Below are 17,224 nucleotides of genomic sequence, written 5' to 3'. Positions count from 1 at the left end.
CTTTTTCTGGAAGGTTGCCTATATCCACTTCATTTAGTTGTTTTTCTGGGGTTTCATCTTGTTTCTTCATCTGGAACATAGCCCTCTGCCTTTTCATCTTGTCTTTCTGTGAATGTGGATTTTGTTCCACGGGCTGCAGGACTGTAGTTCTTCTTGCTTCTGCTGTCTGCCTTCTGGTGGATAAGGCTATCTAAGAGGCTTGTGCAAGTTTCCTGATGGGTGGGACTGATGGTGGGTAGAGCTGGCTGTTGCTCTCGAGGTTGCCTTCTAATGGATAAGAATAGCTAACATTTATGAAGCACTTCCTATGTTCTGAGCTCTTCACTTCCTGAACTCACTGAATTCTCACCACAACCCAATAAGGTATGTTTGTATGGTATTATCTCCATTCTTGCTAAAATGCAGTTTCATTCTTCAGAGATATAAATGGAGATCACCTTCAAAAACTCTTACCCTGAAGAGATGGGACACTTGAGACCGATGGATAGTTGTATCTGTGATAGAGCCAAGATGGATGAGAGGGTCAAGGTTATGCCTATCAAATGTTTACTGGACTTTTGCTTTCAAATGGGATGTGAACGCTCCCGTCACAACTTGGGTAGGTCACTTAAGCTCACTGTGACTCACTTTCCTGATCTCATTTTTCCTGTAGTTTCAGGCTGCCCTCTGAATCATAAAAAGGAAATAGACATGACCCCACTGTATCCTCACTGAGACAGGAAATAGACTACCTCCCTTTGGTTTCTAAAGCTCCACTTAAAATATGCCCTTGAGGCATCCTACCATTTGCAACAACAAGGATGAAACTTCAGGGCATTATGCTAATGAATTAACTCAGGCAGAGGAAGACAAATACTTCAAGGTATCACTTAAATATGGAATCTAAAAGGCTAAACTCATAAAACAAGAGAGTAGAACAGTGGTTACCAGGGACTGGGAGGTGGGGGAAATGACAGCATCTTATTAAGATACTATCAAAAATGACATTAATGCCATGCTTTAATGAAAAGTTATGATATTTTGCAAACAAAAATCATAGTGAGAACAGAGACATTCTTTCATAATTCTGAAAAGCTCTGATATCTGGCTTAAGAGAAGACAGCTAGATCTCATATCTGCTTCTGCATTCAGTCTGTTGCAATATCACATATCATAAAGCCTCTGGAAAACTCCATTGTACATTTGTGAAAAAATGAGACTGAAGAGGTAAATAATGTCTTGGTATTACAATGAAATTAGTTTTGACCTAGTGGCCCCTCAGAAAGGGTCTTGGTTCCTGAGACTACATCATGAGAACTGTTCTTAAATGTCCTATTTCTCTCAAGTTATTGTGGAATCTTCATGATTCTTTGCTGAATGGGGGAACATGTGAGTTAATGACTATTGTACTGTAATCTAATCACAGTTTTAGTTTCCTATGGCTGCTGTATCAAATTATCACAAATTTTGTGGCTTAAAGCAATGCAACTTTATTACCATACAGTTCCGGGGATCAGAGTCCAAAATGGGTCTCACTGCGCTACAATCAAGATGTCAGCAGGGGCTTCCCTGGTGGCGCAGTAGTTAAGAATCTGCCTGCCAATGCAGGGGACACGGGTTTGATCACTAGTCTGGCAAGATCCCACATGCTGCAGAGCAACTAGGCACATGCACCACAACTGCTGAAGCCCGCGCGCCTAGAGCCCGTGCTCCGAAATGAGAAGCCACCTCAACGAGAAGCCCATGCACCACAACGAAGAGTAGCCCCCACTCACCACAACTAGAGAAAGACTGCACGCAACAACGAAGACCCAACACAGCCAAAAATAAATTTATGTTTTAAAAATGTTAGCAGGACCGCATTCCTTTCTGGAGGCTTTAGGGGAGATTTTGTTTCTGGCTCTTCCAGACTCTAGGCTGCCAGCATTCCCTGGCTCATGACCCTTTCCGTCTTCAAAGCTAGCAATGGCTGGTCAAGTCTTTCTCAGGGTGCATCACTCTGACACTCACTCTTCTGTCTCCTCCTTCTCTATTTAAAGGACCTTGTGATTACTGTGAGCCCACCTAGATAATTCAGGATAATCTTATCATTTTAAGGTCAAGTAATTAGCAACCTTAATTCCCCCTGTAATCTTAATGCCCTTGCCACATAACATAACCTCTTCACACGTTCTGGGGATTGGGATGTGGACATCTTTAAGAGGCCATTATTGTGCTTATCACACTCATTCTCAATGAGCTAAAGATCTGAGGGAGGGTGTGGTGAGAAAATTCTGAGTCACACTTTCCCTTCCCTACACATGTAAAAGCAAATGGAGCATTGGGCTCATATCAGCTGGGCTCCTTCAGGAAAAGGATAATCACCCACTGGGACAGGAAAAACATCAGGATACTCTTGGATCTCTATGTGGGTGCTGGGAGGGCCAGAAAACCGATATTCCCTCCAACAACCTCTCTGATGTGTGATTTGTATAAACATTTGTAAGGGATGCCTCATCCCTCCTCCAAGTAAATTTTGTTTTGGTGAAGTTTCACCCCACTTTGTAAAATGGCAAATACTGCTCAAAATATTGTAACCATGTGTATAGAAAATTTACTTTTAAAATTTGTTATGGAGAAAAGTAAAAAAAGAAAATTGAAAAATATGTCTTTGCCTGAAAAGTTAATGTTATAGACAAGTTGCTTGGATTTGAAAGAAAGACTGTGGAGGCACTGATAGGGCTCTATGCTAACACTTGTGGCTGCAATAACCCTCAGTCCCCTAGTAAGAATTTCAACATAAAAGTCTTACCAGCCACAATGTGACTGAGCATGGGGCCCCAGCATCAATCTCCGTGTGTCTCTCATGGAGAACGCTGAATCGGGTATCTATGAACCAAGACATACACGCCATGGCATGCAGCCTCCAACCATACTGTGACTTCAACCTCCTATGCTGGCAGAGGTCACCGACACATGGCTGGCCTACGCAGTGATTCTCTTTAATATAGTAATTGTCTTTCTCTGAGAGACTGCCCAAACTAACTTATGAGGTCATATGTCCCTTTAACCCACCTCCCTTCTCATTAGCTTGCTCCTTTCTTAGCTTGTTGAAGGAAAAAAATGTAAATGTTGCATTAACCGCACGCATGCATGCGTGTGTGTGAGTGACCAGTAGTGGCTCTTGGCATTTCCTATTCTTGGCCAGAGCAAACACAAGAGTTTCACTTTTTTTTTTTTAATTAAGAAAAAATTTAATGAGTGAAAAAAGGGAGGGGGGAGTTGAAAATGTCTTTGTAGTCTAGTGAAGAGTTTCACTTTTAATCTTGAGAAAAATACTAAGAATTAATCATGTTCTGTATTCACTTCCCCCTCATCCCAAACAGACAAACATACAAACAACTGGAAAGGCCAACACTCCCTTTCTCCTGACCCTCCAGAAGCTTGAGACCAGGAGGGGGGCATGGGAGAGAGGGGCTGGAATCAGAAATGAACATGTAGTGGGGAGCAATTATGACCCCAAAGTGGGTGGGAGCTGAGGTCTTTTGTAGGAAAAGTTGAAGAGACCTGGATAATTTGGGGACCAACGGGGATGAAAAGAATAGTAAGCAGGAAGGACCCTGTTCACACAGCAGCTCACGGCATGATCTAGAGACAAAGATAATCTTTAAAACAAAATGTTTTAAAGGAGTTGGAGCAAGTTCTGCAGAATACACACAATTTACATATGATGCTATTTACATATGGTTTAAGTGTATATAAATGTAAAAAAAGCCATGCATCAATGAGTGACATATATACCTGTAATAAAAGTATAAAGAACTACATGGGATACTAACTTAAAATTCAGAAAATTATACTGGTTATCAGGTGAGTAGGGGACAGGCTGGATGAGGGAAGGAAACCAGTGCGGGATACACACAGGTTCTGCTAATAATTTGTCATTTAAGCTGGTTAGTGAATACACAGGTGTTGAATGTATTATTATTTTTGTACTTTCATATACCTTAGCTATTTAACAATGCTTTTAAAAATTAAAGAACCATCCCCTAACCCCAGTCCCCAGAGATGACCACAGGTGATGTCCAGACGTTTCCCTCCACTATGATTTTCCAGTAACTGGCCAGCATCCCCGTTGTTCCCCTGGGCGGCCCCAGCTCGGCAGAATCCCTTGCTCAGCGGGGCCTTGTCCGTTCTGGGCAGTGATTTGAATGTGCTTGGGCAGCGAGTTAGACCCACCAGAGACGTTTGTAGTCCTAAGATGACCTTTTTCAAGCCCCTTTCCCATTAGCTAAAAGCTTCGGATACACCCCATCCCCAAAGGGTCTGGTTGGACCTGATCCTTGACCAGGTCTTGAGAAGTAAACTAGTAAAGTGAGAGTCCCCGGGCCAGACTGCAGCGGCTAAATCCCTGTCTGCCCCAGGCTCCATAGGCAGCCTCAGTTTCTTCAGCCCAGTTCACTCAGACCTCGAGTTCTTGGGGAGAAGGTGGGAGAGACAGTGTTTGCTGGGAAGGCTCCAGTGGTCCATGTGAGCTGAAGTGATGAGATGGAGAAACATCTATTTAAAAGAATTTTAACTGCTGATTTTGCTTTGTAAATAAATAAAAGACTTTTAAGAGGTCGGAGGAAGACAGGAGGGTGCCTCAGGGAGGGACCCGACAAAATGCTCCAAGGGTCCCCAAGGGTACTTACACCCCCGGGACCATGGCCTCCAATCAGTGCCCAGGCAGCCAGTTCCTCACCTCCTTCGCCACGCTGGGCCGCCCCTCTGGCTCTCCGCAAGGTCACCGCGGAGCAGTGGTGCGCCTCCAGCTCGTCCAAGTCCGGAGAGTCACAGGTGGAGTCTGAGCGAGCGTGGAGCCAGACCCTTTGCGAGCGCCCAGAACACGTTTGGTGATAGGATCAGGCTGGGTGAACTGAAAACTGATGGTTCTGCACAAGACTTGGGTGTGATGAGGTCTGCAGTGGACAGATGAATCAAAAGGACAGTTTCTCTTTTCTTTCACTGAAATTCCATCGTGTGAGCCTGGCGGAGTTCTCCCAAGTGACGACACTCTCGGCCGGTCTCCTTTGGAGTCCTTAGCAACAGTCATCACCCTTTTACAAATTCAAGTACCTTAAAAGAAAAGAGGCAGAATCAACTTTCTCCAGTTATGGGGTGGAGATGGAACGAAGGCAAAAGCTTCATTTACCGCATCGCGCTCAGCACAGCGCAGGGCCCAGGAAGGCAATTCAAGCCGGAGTCTAGGGGCACGGAGGCCTTGCGGGGGAGACAGCTGCAGAGTGCACTGAGCCTGGGTAGTCCCAGGAAGGGCTGGAGTGGGGCCGGGGAGGGCTGGGGGATGTGGGCTTGCATTGGGATCCCCTCTACCCCCGCCCACCTGGGTGGGGTAGAGAACTGCAAATCTCAAAAAAATTAATCAGAAAACACAGAAAAGCAACAAAGAAGCCCCCCCTCCCCAAAACAAAACGTTGCACCCATATACACCAAAGGTAACCAGGGCTGTTGTCCTTGCAGGAGTGGGCTTCCCGGTCCACAGAGGCGATACTGCTGGGCTGTCGCTCTGCCTCCAGTGCGGTCCTCCCTGTCACCTCCACTCCCGTGAGGGGTTACCGAGTGTAACTGATACAAGGCCCTCACCCAGAGGGTTCAAAACCTTTGCTTTGGAATCAGGAGGAGCATGCTGCAGAGGGGACACTTGGCAGGTAATGAGTCCCCCGCACTCCTCTGCGCAGGTCCTGAGAAGCTTGGCTTCTTTCCCTCCCCAGGTCCTCACCTGGTTCCCCGACCAGGCTGTGGCACTGCCCTGGGAGATCTGGTTTGTTGGTTCTCAGGAGCAACTTCCAACAATAGGCGGACAGTGGAGGATCTGGCAGCTGGGACGCTTGGAACTCCAGGAGAGCCGGGGAGAGGATGAGGATGAGGTGCACAGTATCAGGGCCTAAATCTTACCAAACCATGTCTAGTAAAATTTCCCCATGGTTCAGAAGCACGAAGAACTTTAGAGGAAGCAACTAAACCAGACACCCAGGCTCCTAAAGATGAAGGCAGTGAGATGGTGGGCCTGGGGCAAATAAGTCAGTGTCCAGTTAATTACAAAAGGTTGTGTTCTGCAAACTGCCTGTAAGCCCCTGGCTTGGAATGTCAGTCCTCAAACCGTTAACAGCATGGGGCAGGGTGGGTGGGCTCCCAGGGTAGACCACAAAGCCCTGTATCCCCCATCAAGTGGCTAACTAGAGCTCTGGTGTGCTGTGTCTGCAGAGGCTAGGCTGTGGTGATTCCGTTCCCCTTCTGCACGTGACTGTCATAAGGAAATTCTTAAGGACTAGTGCAGTAGGGAGGGGATGCCTGACAGTGGGACTTCTGCGTTGGCTCCTCCCAGTTCCCAGACCCATGGTGGATCTCCAAAGGGCAGAGCCTCCAGGAGGGGATGGTGGCTGTGGATAACGTTTGCCTGGCCGTCCTCTATTGGAAGGTGGTGAGGCTATGCCTACCTTGATGGGGAAACAGAAACTGATTCCATTTCAGTCTGTCAGGGGTGGGGATGAGTTCTTTTGGCCAGAGAAGGAGGGAAGATAAGCCACTAAGCCTGACAGCTTCCTGTGACAGAAATGTTCATTTAAATGTCACAAGACTCTTCAAGTCTTTTGCTTAAATAAGAAAATGAGCAATCACAAATTTTAGGACCTTCTTGCAAGTGGACAAAGAGTGAAATAAGATGATCCGCTTGTGCCTTGATTATGAAATTTCACAGGTGTTTATGCCTATCAGAAAATAAATCAATTTCAGTATTGTCATGACAACAGAACATTAAGTAAACAATGGTTCATAGTTACAGTATCTTTCATGGCTAACACACAGGTTCACAGGCCAGAGTAACAGTCTCTAAAGAACAGGTGTCTTGGAAGACTCCTTTGCTAGAAAAAAAATCTACAAGGGCAATATTTTTTTTAATGTTTTATTTATTTTATTTATTTTTGGCTGCGTTGGGTCTTTGTTGCTATGCACGGGCTTTCTCTAGTTGCAGCGAGCAGGGGCTACTTTTCGTTGCAGTATGTGGGCTTCTCATTGTGGTGTCTTCTCTTGTTGTGGAGCATGGGCTCTAGACACACAGGCTTCGGTAGTTGTGGCTCGCAGGCTCTAGAGCACAGGCTCAGTAGTTGTTGCACACAGGTTAAGTTGCTCCTCAGCATGTGGGATCTTCTCAGACCAGGGCTTGAACCCGCGTCCCCTGCACTGGCAGGCAGATTCTCAACCACTGTGCCACCAGGGAAGCCCCTACAAGGGCAATTTTATGAAATGCAATACTTTCTGTTTTAATGCACCTATAAGGGAGGAGACAGCATTTTCTCTTATTTTGTTGAGGTAATTTTCAGTAGTAGTTAGGAAGGCCTGCTGTTTTCCACACCAAGCACTAGATTTCCACTGAGAAAGGACTTGGCAGGCCTGAGAAGTGTAAATTTACAATATGTAAAACAAAGGACAGGGTGGGGTGGTGATTATTATCAAATGAATATGGCGGCAAAGGTCTCCACCTGGAGTATGTAGAATTTCAGACTCTATACCACTAATCTTATCATAGATTTAGTTTCTATGGAAAAAAACTTAACAATAGCAGGCACTTAAATATCCTACTGATTTTTGAGCTAATTATAGTAAGTCCCCTACATATGAACCTTCAAGTTTTGAACTTTCAAAGATGCGAATGTGCATTCACATGTCCAATCACGTTAGTTCACGTGTCTGTCGTACACTGTCACATGCTGCATCCTCTACAAGTGGTTGTGCTTTTGTGTACTTTACTGTATAGTACTGTATAGAACACAGTAGTATAGTATCTTTATTTCAAGCCCAGGATGTCCGGAAGCAAGCGTAAAAGCAGTGGTGATGTAGCTGGTACTACTGTACTTTTTAAGGTACTGTACTGTAAGATTAAAAATGTTTTATTTTTTGTGTTTGTTTTTTATGTATCATTTGTGTGAAAAGTATTTAAATCTATTACAGTACAGTACGATATAGCCAATTGTGTTAGTTGGGTACCTCGGCTAACTTTGTTGGACTTACGAACAAACTGGACTTACGAACGTGCTCTCAGAACGGAACTCGTTCGTGTGTAGGGGACTTACTGTATAATAAAATATTTTTACTTATGTTTTCACATTCACATATGTAGTTTTTAATAGAGTTATTTGGGTATTTTTGACAAATAATAAACTGCACATAAAGTGTACAATTTCATAAATTTTGACATGTGAACATATCACTGCAATCAAGGTAGTGAACATATATACCATTCCCCAAAATGCTTTTTTGCAATCTCTCCCTCCCACTTCTCCATACCCTGCCACCATCCCTAAGAAACAATTGATTGGCTTCCTGTCGCTATAGAATAGTTTGCATTTTCTAGACTTTTATACAAATGGAATCAAATATGCACTCTTTTTTAGTTTGGCTTCTTTCACTCAGAATAATTATTCTGAGGTTTATTCATGTTGTGGGTACCAATAGTTCTTTCATTTTTTATTTCTGTATTGTATTTCATTGTATGGATAACTAAAATTTGTTTCTGTTGATGGGCATTTGGGTTGTTTCCAGTTTATGACTTTTACAAATAAAAGTGTTATGAACATTCATGTACAAGTCTTTGTACGGATATGTTTTCATTTCTCTTGGGTAAATACTTAGGAGTGGAATGACTGGGTCATACAGTAAATGTATAAAAATACCAAACTCTTTCCAAAAATGGTTGTACTTTATGTTCCTACCAGGAGTGTATGAGAGTTCCCTTTCCTCCATATCCTTGCAGACACCTGGTATGGTTAATAATTTTCCCCATTCTAATAGGTGTGTAGTTTTGTTTTGTTTTTAAAGATTTTTTTGATGTGGACCATCTTTTTTAAAGATTTTATTGAATTTGTTACAACATCGTTTCTGCTCTATGTTTTGGTTTGGGGTTTTTTTTGGCCACGAGGCATGAAGGATCTCAGCCACCTGACCAGGGATCGAACCCGCACCGCCCCACACTGGAAGGCAAAGTCCCAACCACTGGACCGCCAGGGAAGTCCCAGGTGTGCAGTTTTAATTGGTATTTCCCTAATGACTAATGGTGCTATCTTACTGTAGTTTTTTTTAAAATGATATTTATTTATTTATTTATTTTTTGGCCACACTGCACGGTTTGTGGGATCTTAGTTCTCCAACCAGGGACTGAACCCATGCCCCCTGCAGTGGAAGCTTGAAGCCCTAACCACTGGGCAGCCAGGGAATTCCCTCTTTTACCCATTTTTAAATTGGGTTGTTTGTTTTCTTATTATTGCCTTTCAAGAGTTCTATATATAATCTAGATACAAGTTCTTAATCATATAATCATCTACAAATAGTTTCTTCTGGTCAAGGGCTCATATTTTCATTCTCTTAAGAGTGTCTTTCACTGTTAAGGAAACGTTCTTAAAGTCCAATATATCAATTTTTTCCTTTTATGTATTGTGCATTTAGTGTCAGCTTTAAGAAATGTTTGCTGAACTCAAGGTAAATATTTTCTCCTATGTTTTCCTCTAGAAGTTCTGAAGTTGAGAGACTGAATATACTAATGGACACTGGCCAGAACATATATAAAAACAGAACTCTGACTCACAACCTTGAGTTGTGACTCACAACTTGACACAACTCTGACTTCCCAACCAGCTTGGGAAGCCTAACCACAACGCCTGCAGCAGCTGGCCAAAAGTGGTCAGGACTTGCTCAACACCTGCTAGCGTCCTTAACTTCTGCCCCCACTCCAACTCAGGACCAACCGAAGAAAGCCAAATAGGGTCTCCAAACCAGTGACATGAGATGCCCCACTTCCAGTAAGCCCGCTTCCAGCTTCCCTAGATCCACAAACTCAGATCAGAGCATCCCTGAGCCTTCTCTCTCTCTTTTCACTATAAAGCTTCCACATTCCTCTGCCTGTGCTTGAGTTTCTGCCATCATAAGTGATGGTGGCCAATTCCCTTGATATAGTGAGCTCTGAGAAAATAGCCTCTGCTTGTTCTCATGTGGGCAGTCTTCATTTATTTCCACATGATTTTAGGTTTTACATTTAGGTCTATGACACATTTTAAGTATATTTTTGTAAGTGGGGTAAATATGAGTTGAGGTTCATTTCTTTTGTATGAAGATATCCAATGGTTCCAGTCCTATTTGCTGGGACAACTGGACTGCATTTAGGAAATGCTGAAACCCACCTCAACCTGACAGCCTGGTTGTTCCAAACAAATAGTCAATAATTTGTAAGTTCCAAACAAATTTATATATATATATATATAAATAAATATATATATATAAATACATATATATAACGTATACAATAAATTTCTATTACAAAAACATATAATATATTAAAGTATATGATATACATTTTTTTTTCACAAGATGGGAACTGCACGAACCAGAGGAAGCTAAAGAATCTGTTCCATTACAATAAGGATAAATTATCAACTCAATCAGATTTTCTGCTTCCAAAAATTGGGCTATAAAGTAATCTGAGGCCTTCCCTGGTGGCGCGGTGGTTAAGAATCCACCTGCCAATGCAGGGGACACAGGTTCGAGCCCTGGTCCGGGAAGATCCCACATGCCGCGGAGCAACTAAGCCCGTGCACCACAACTACTGAGCCTGCGAGCCACAACAACTGAAGCCTGCGTGCCTACAGCCCGTGCTCTGCAACGAGAAGCCACCACAATAAGAAGCCTGCGCACCACAACAGAGAGTAGCCCCCACTCGCCACAACTAGAGAAAGCCCGTGCACAGCAATGAAGACCCAACAAAGCCAAAAATAAATAAATAAAATAAATAAATTTATTAAAAATAATAATAATAATCTGAGACTGCCCAGGTCTCAGTGAGAGAGGAAAGACAAAGCACCAAGAAAAACAATACACATCAGCACACCCTAGAGACACCCTGAAAGCTCTTCAATTGCCAAGGAGAACCTGGCAGAAACTGTTACCAAAATCACAGCATAAAAATCACCTCTTGACCGTTTCTCTGGTGGCAGTGGGCTTCCACCAGACTTAGCTCCTCAACCTGCCCTGCATACTTAATCCCTGCATGAATCTGGCCTCAAGCTCTGTGGGAATAAATGAAGTGAACAACTTCAGAAGAATGGCCTCAAACTGTCCATTTTCCCACCTTCCCTATCCTTGGCCTATTCTAATGGTGTATCTTCCTGTTTTTTAGAACATTTCAGGGTAAGAACAGGAAAAGTGCTGAGAAGATGAGTCTCAAGATTGATTTGGAGGGACTTCCCTGGTGGTGCAGTGGTTAGGAATCCGCCTGCCAATGCAAGGAACATGGGTTCAAGCCCTGGTCCAGGAAGATCCCACATGCCACGGAGCAACTAAGCCCATGTTCCACAACTACTGAGCCTGTGCTGTAGAGCCCGTGAGCCACAACTACTGAGCCCATGCCACAACTACTGAGCCTGCGTTCAAGAGCCCGTGAGCCACAACTACTGAAGACCGCGTGCCTAGAGCCCACGCTCTGCAACAAGAGAAGCCACCTCAATGAGAAGCCCACATACTGCAACAAAGAGTAGCCCCTGCTCGCTGCAACTAGAGAAAGCCTGCGCGCAGCAACAAACACTCCATGTGGCCAAAAATAAAAATACATAAATTTATTTTTAAAAAATTGATTTGGAAATGAACTTTGTATGTTTTAAATGCAGGAAAAGTCACCCCTGGAATGAGCAAAGGAGTGGAATGAACCCTAAACTGCAGAAGAAACAGCATGAAAGCATCGTGCATGCAATATGTGCTCTGCTGAATTCCGGAGGGGGAGTGGTCAAGGCTGAGACTGAGAACAAAGACTATAATTATGATAGTCACGGAGTAGGATTGTATCTGCCTTCAACTTTCAAAGGCTATTTAGATGAGATGCAGCAGGGATATCTCTTTTTGATCTTTGTGAAATCATGGATGCCAAAGGCCTCTGGTATATGATTTGCTTACCTGTGCTCCTCTTTGTGCCACAGACATAGAACATGTACTAATGTCATGAATTCTCAGGAAGCACTGGCATTCCCCAAAGGCAGGATTCAGACTCTTACAAATATTAATGATTCCAATTCATTAAGTCCACAGAAATTTCAGGTTCGTGTACAAAATGAAGGTAACATAAAGGCTTCAGCTTCTGCTTTATTTGATAGCACTCACCACCTTCAGTACCAGGAAAAGTTCAACTTTACTAAGTCCACACGCGTTGAATTTAAGATGTTCTCAACAGAGATGACACAATGCTTTACCCAAGTGTGTTTCTGCATTTGCAAACACTGAGGTAGGGTAAGTATTTTTTGGCCTGCATGATGAGACCCATCAAGTCACTGGATGTGAAAAAGAGAAAACAGATCTTGCCACCTTGAGGGCTTCTACTGATCGCTATATTAGGAAGTTACCAGTCCATCATTTCTGTACACAGAGGCGTGAGATAAAATATGCCACAAAATTCGTTGCAGTACACAAGCAGGGGGCCCTCCATGGATATGTCTGTGCAGTCAGCATGGAACGATTCTGCTGTGCAGTGTTTGCCAAAGTGCATAATTCCTGGTGGGTGAAGGACAATCGTGTGAGAGAGCTGGCCACAAGGAATGGGAATAGAATCATCAATGATTTTAATGTTTGCTGAGATGGGAGGAGGTGAGGAAGGAGGAAAGGGAGATATTATTTTAGAATCTGGGAAAAGAGAGGTACCCTCAGAGTTGCAGATGCCTGACATTAATTCCTATAGATACAGTTGGTGGGTCATTGCCCCTCTTTCCCTCTGCCCATCTTGAATATCCTGCATTCAACAAATAGATGCTCTGGCCTAGTAGACCCACTAGAGGTTGGTGCAGAAGGCTGTTTGACCTAGCAATTTCTGTTTCCACATCCTTTCTTGTGTTCATATTCAAGTCTCTTCTTTCCCTTTCTAATTATGAACTCACATTTACTTATACAGGAAATTCCTTTTTCACATGTACCTATGTGTCTTCTTTAATTTACTGTCACTTTTCCTTGCCTCTGCATTCTTGTAATGGTTCCCTCATCAAATATTCTCCCTTTCTCATAGCCTCACTTCCAATTTTGAACAAAAACACAATCAAACCTCTCTTCTCTCACTTTTCCTTTCAAAAGCCAACATGTGATGCTAACCATGACTGATAGGCTGAAGAGTAGTGTTGGTGATATGCATGCACCTTGGAAAAGGAAAGCCTGAGATAATATCAGACAAAAGAAAACCAATCGTAACTTCAAGAAGAGTCCAGAAAAACAAAGTTCATTTCAGGATCTTCTCAGAAATCTATATTCATTGACCTTCACATCTTCTAGTCATATTTTTTTAAAAATATAAGCACTATATATATAGTGCTTATATTTATAATATATATATACATATCCATATATATATATTTAGAGATATGCTCAGGAGTGCTCATAGACTCACTATCTGCAATGGCCCCAAACAGGAAAACAACCAAATTATTTATTGACACAACAATGGATAAATGTATTATAGTATATTTGCATAATGGAGTATTATTCAGCAGTGAAAACGAAATAGGGATAGAGTAGGATAATTAAATAGTTTAGAAATCCCACCAGAGGATTAAAGACAAAGAGGGAATTTTAAGGGAGTTTGGGAGACTGCTGTAAGCTAATGAGCACTCAAGAAAAGAATCCAGTAACTTAGCAACAATCTACACTACCTTGAAGGAAGACCAGGTGCATCCAAGCACCAGGCACACTCAAGCTACAAGTTCTTACAGTTAAAACACAAGACAATAGACATGGGGTTTGAATCTTGTTACATGAAGTAACAACAAGTAACGGAGTTAATGATCCTTGATGAGTAGCATTTCTGCATGTAGCCAAGAGAGGAATAGGTGAAAGGAGAAAGAAACTAGGTGAAGGGGGACATTATACTGAAACCTGAATGAATTACCACATTTTAGTATATGTTACCACACTTTTGCTAATATACATACGATTTGAATAGCGCCATGACAGTCCCGGTTAGATCATATAGGGTTCAAGGAGGATCTAATGATGTAAGCCTGTAACAGGGGCGGGGCAGGCATGAAGTTGCTAGTGTGTGACCCTTAGCATGGTGGTTAGAGGTCCCACACATGTAACAGTCAGTCACACAGGTCCTGGAGGCAGAGTATGGTAAGAGGCAGATCGTGGCCTTCTCCCCAGGGCCCTCCAGGCCCTCCAGCCTCAGGACTGGCAGGTGAGCTGGGGGTCCTGGGGACAGGCTGAGGGCTGTGTCCTGCAGAGCTCCAGAGCCCTCTCCATGGCCACCCACTGGTCGAGCCTGGGCACTGGTGGAAAGACCCAGACCAAGTGCTGGACGAACGTTCCCATGCAGGGTAACTGGCCCGCCCAGGGACTCCCTCTTAGCCAGGGCCTGGGCCTCAGAGGGTGAAAGCTGAGCCTTAGGACCTTGCCCTTTCTTGTCAGAACAGAGAATAACATTTGTTTTGGTGGAGGTTTACAGGAACATTGTGACCTGCCCGTGACCTGACCTCAAGAACAAGGGATCTGGTGCTTCCCTGGTGGCGCAGTGGTTAAGAATCCACCTGCCAATGCAGGGGACACGGGGTTCGAGCCCTGGTCTGGGAAGATCCCACATGCTGTGGAACAACTAAGCCTGTGCGCCACAACTACTGAGCCTGTGCTCTAGAGCCCACGTGCCACAACTACTGAAGCCCATGCACCTAGAGCCCGTGCTCCGCAATGAGAAGCCACCGCGATGAGAAGCCCGTGCAACAAAACGATGAGTAGGCTCCCCTCGCCACACTAGAGAAAGTCCGCGTGCAGCAACGAAGACCCAACACAGCCAAAAATAACATAAATAAAAACAAATTTTAAAAGAACAAAGGATCTGACACCAAGAAGTTTGCAACAACTAACCACACCCCTCTCTCACCTTTCCTATAAAAGGGCTTTGCTGAAAGCTTTCGGGGAGTTCAGGGTTTTAAAGGCATGAGCCACAAGTCTCCTTGCATGGCCCTGCAATAAACCTTTCTCTGCTCCAAACTCCTACATTTTGGGATTGTTTGGCCTCACTGTGCGTCGGGCACATATGAAGAAGGTGGTCTTCTCCCCTCCCCACTCTTTCTTTGATTACAAAAATGCAGCCCCTTTTGTTCTCAGGGTTGCGCTCCCTTGCCTGCCCGCTTGTATCTCCCACAAGTGTCCTATGCTAATAAACTCAGCTTACCACTCTGCCTCATGCTGAATTCTTTCTGCAAGGAGAAAAAAGAACCTGAGCTTCAGTTTAAGTCCTGACACCAAGTGAGCGGTTTTAATTAAAAGACAGTGGGTCTGAATCCCCTCCTAAAACAGGGATCCTGGGTTCAAGTTCCAGTCCCATCCGAGAAGGACTGTGGCTTCAGACAGAGCCTGCTCAGGGCACTCATAACTCTGACAAAAACTCTAACAAATCTGAACCAGTAAATAAAATATACAATGTTAGAAACTAAATGATTTGATAATAGGAGTGATTTTAAGGCAGTTTATAATACACTCCTTGGGTCTTTTGTGAGAAAAAACCGAGAAGATTCTTAATTTATTTGAAAGAAAATAGTCAATGTCGAAATTTAAGGGGAGATTACAGGATTTTTAAACTGTGGTTGTGGCTTTAAATACATATTATACAATGTATTTGACTAAGTCTTGTCTCGTAAAAATCTTGTTTTAAAGAATAAATTAGCAGCTCCCCAAATTCAGATAATATAAAGATTTTAAAAATCTTAATTAAACTTAAAAATTCACTCTCAGAGTTTTCAACGATCCTCTCCAAAACGTGCTCCTGCTGCCTACTGAACTTTTGTTTCAGGGAATACCAAGGCAGACCACCACGGGACCCTCCTCCAACTCGTGGGCCCTCGAGTTCCTCAACGGGGCAGAAGGAGCAAGGCCCAGGTGGCGGCCCCACGGAGGCCAGACCCAGGGGTGGGTCTCAAGGTTGCTACCCAAGCCCGGCTTTCTGAAAGGGGACAAGGGTCTGGACACTGACGACCAGCGGGCGCAGGGGTCCCACAAGTGTCTGCTCGACAGCGCTGCACAGCGGTCACGGGGTCCTGGTATTTCAATCCGCAAGTCGACTTCGAGCTTTGCTTTGGAACGACCCTCCAGGACAAATGAACATGAACTTAAAGGAAAAGCTGGCCGCACCCCCATGCCGCGTTTTTAAAGCTGTTCATCTTGCGCTGACTTGAGCCCGTAATCCCTGGGAGGTCCCGTCCTTCCAACAGTCACTCGGGACGGTGCCGCAAGCGGTTTACAACCCAAGTCCACAAATTCAATCCGCAAGTCTAGGCGTTTGCTCAGCGGCACGGGCACCCGCACCAGCACGGGGCTGCACTCGGAAGACGAGACACCGCGCGGGCTCTGAACGCCGTCCGCACCTCGGCCACCCGAAGCCGGAGACCGGGAGTCCCGGCAGAGACCCGACCAGCCACCCGCGAGGAGGCCAGACCAGCCACGGCCCCGGCCGAACGCCGCCCTTTCCCCACCCCGCGGAGCCCAGCCTCCCGAGGGTCCCCCTGCAGGTGCCCCGTCCCTGCAGGCGCCCCCCACTCGCCAGGGCCCCCATTTTTCCCCCAGCTCACCATGCAAGCTCTCCTCCTGCAGCCCGGGGTTCTCGCTCTGTGAATGCGGTGAGGAGAAGGAGCTTCCGGGGGGCGGGGGTCAACGTCGAGGTCGGCGTTAACGTGAGGTTGGGGTCGGCGTCGGGGTCGACGTCTGGCTCAAAGTCCGGGTCGACGTCGGGGTCAAAGTCCGCGTCGGCGGGCGGGAGCTGGGGCTGGAGCTGGGGCTGGAGCTGGTGCGGGAGAGGGAGCGGGAACCCCGGGCCCAGCTGCTTGAGCGCTTCCCCCACTGACTTCCAATGTATTTTCTATACCCCTTACTCTCCTCAGGTACTCCAGTTATGTGTGTATAAGGCAACTTGACTTTGTTCTACACCTCACTGATGTTCTGTGCTTAAAATATGTTTTCTGTGCTGTTTCTGTTGCTACGTCTTCAAGTTACTAATGTTTTCTTCTGCATGCATTGTCTAATGTGTCGTTAATCACATTCACTATATTTTTCACCTCAGATAGTTTCATCTTCTAGTCTTTCTCTAGAAGCTTGATTTGGATTCTCTTTTAATATTTTCCGTGTTTCTATTTAACATGTTTAATTTTTCTTCTAGTTTCTTGAACATATGGAATACAGTTAAAACGTATATTTTAATGTTGTA

General features: G+C 44.6%; 1 long non-coding RNA gene and 1 pseudogene across 1 annotated transcript; one reads left to right on the top strand and one right to left on the bottom strand.

Moving 5' to 3' along the window:
• Positions 1-1,082: 1,082 nt before the first annotated feature.
• On the bottom strand, positions 1,083-16,661 carry LOC138842470 (uncharacterized). The gene is made up of 3 exons (XR_011377076.1): positions 16,593-16,661; positions 5,738-6,725; positions 1,083-5,076 (listed from the first exon to the last, which is right to left on the bottom strand). It is a non-coding gene; the product is annotated as an uncharacterized lncRNA (long non-coding RNA).
• LOC115849352 (schlafen family member 5-like) lies at positions 7,818-12,622 on the top strand (annotated as a pseudogene).
• Positions 16,662-17,224: the final 563 nt, after the last annotated feature.

The sequence above is a fragment of the Globicephala melas genome, chromosome 20 (assembly GCF_963455315.2).
Source record: "Globicephala melas chromosome 20, mGloMel1.2, whole genome shotgun sequence".
Taxonomy (NCBI): domain Eukaryota; kingdom Metazoa; phylum Chordata; class Mammalia; order Artiodactyla; family Delphinidae; genus Globicephala; species Globicephala melas.
The sequence above is the reverse complement of the archived record's forward strand: the minus strand, read 5'-3'. Positions and strand labels throughout refer to the sequence as shown.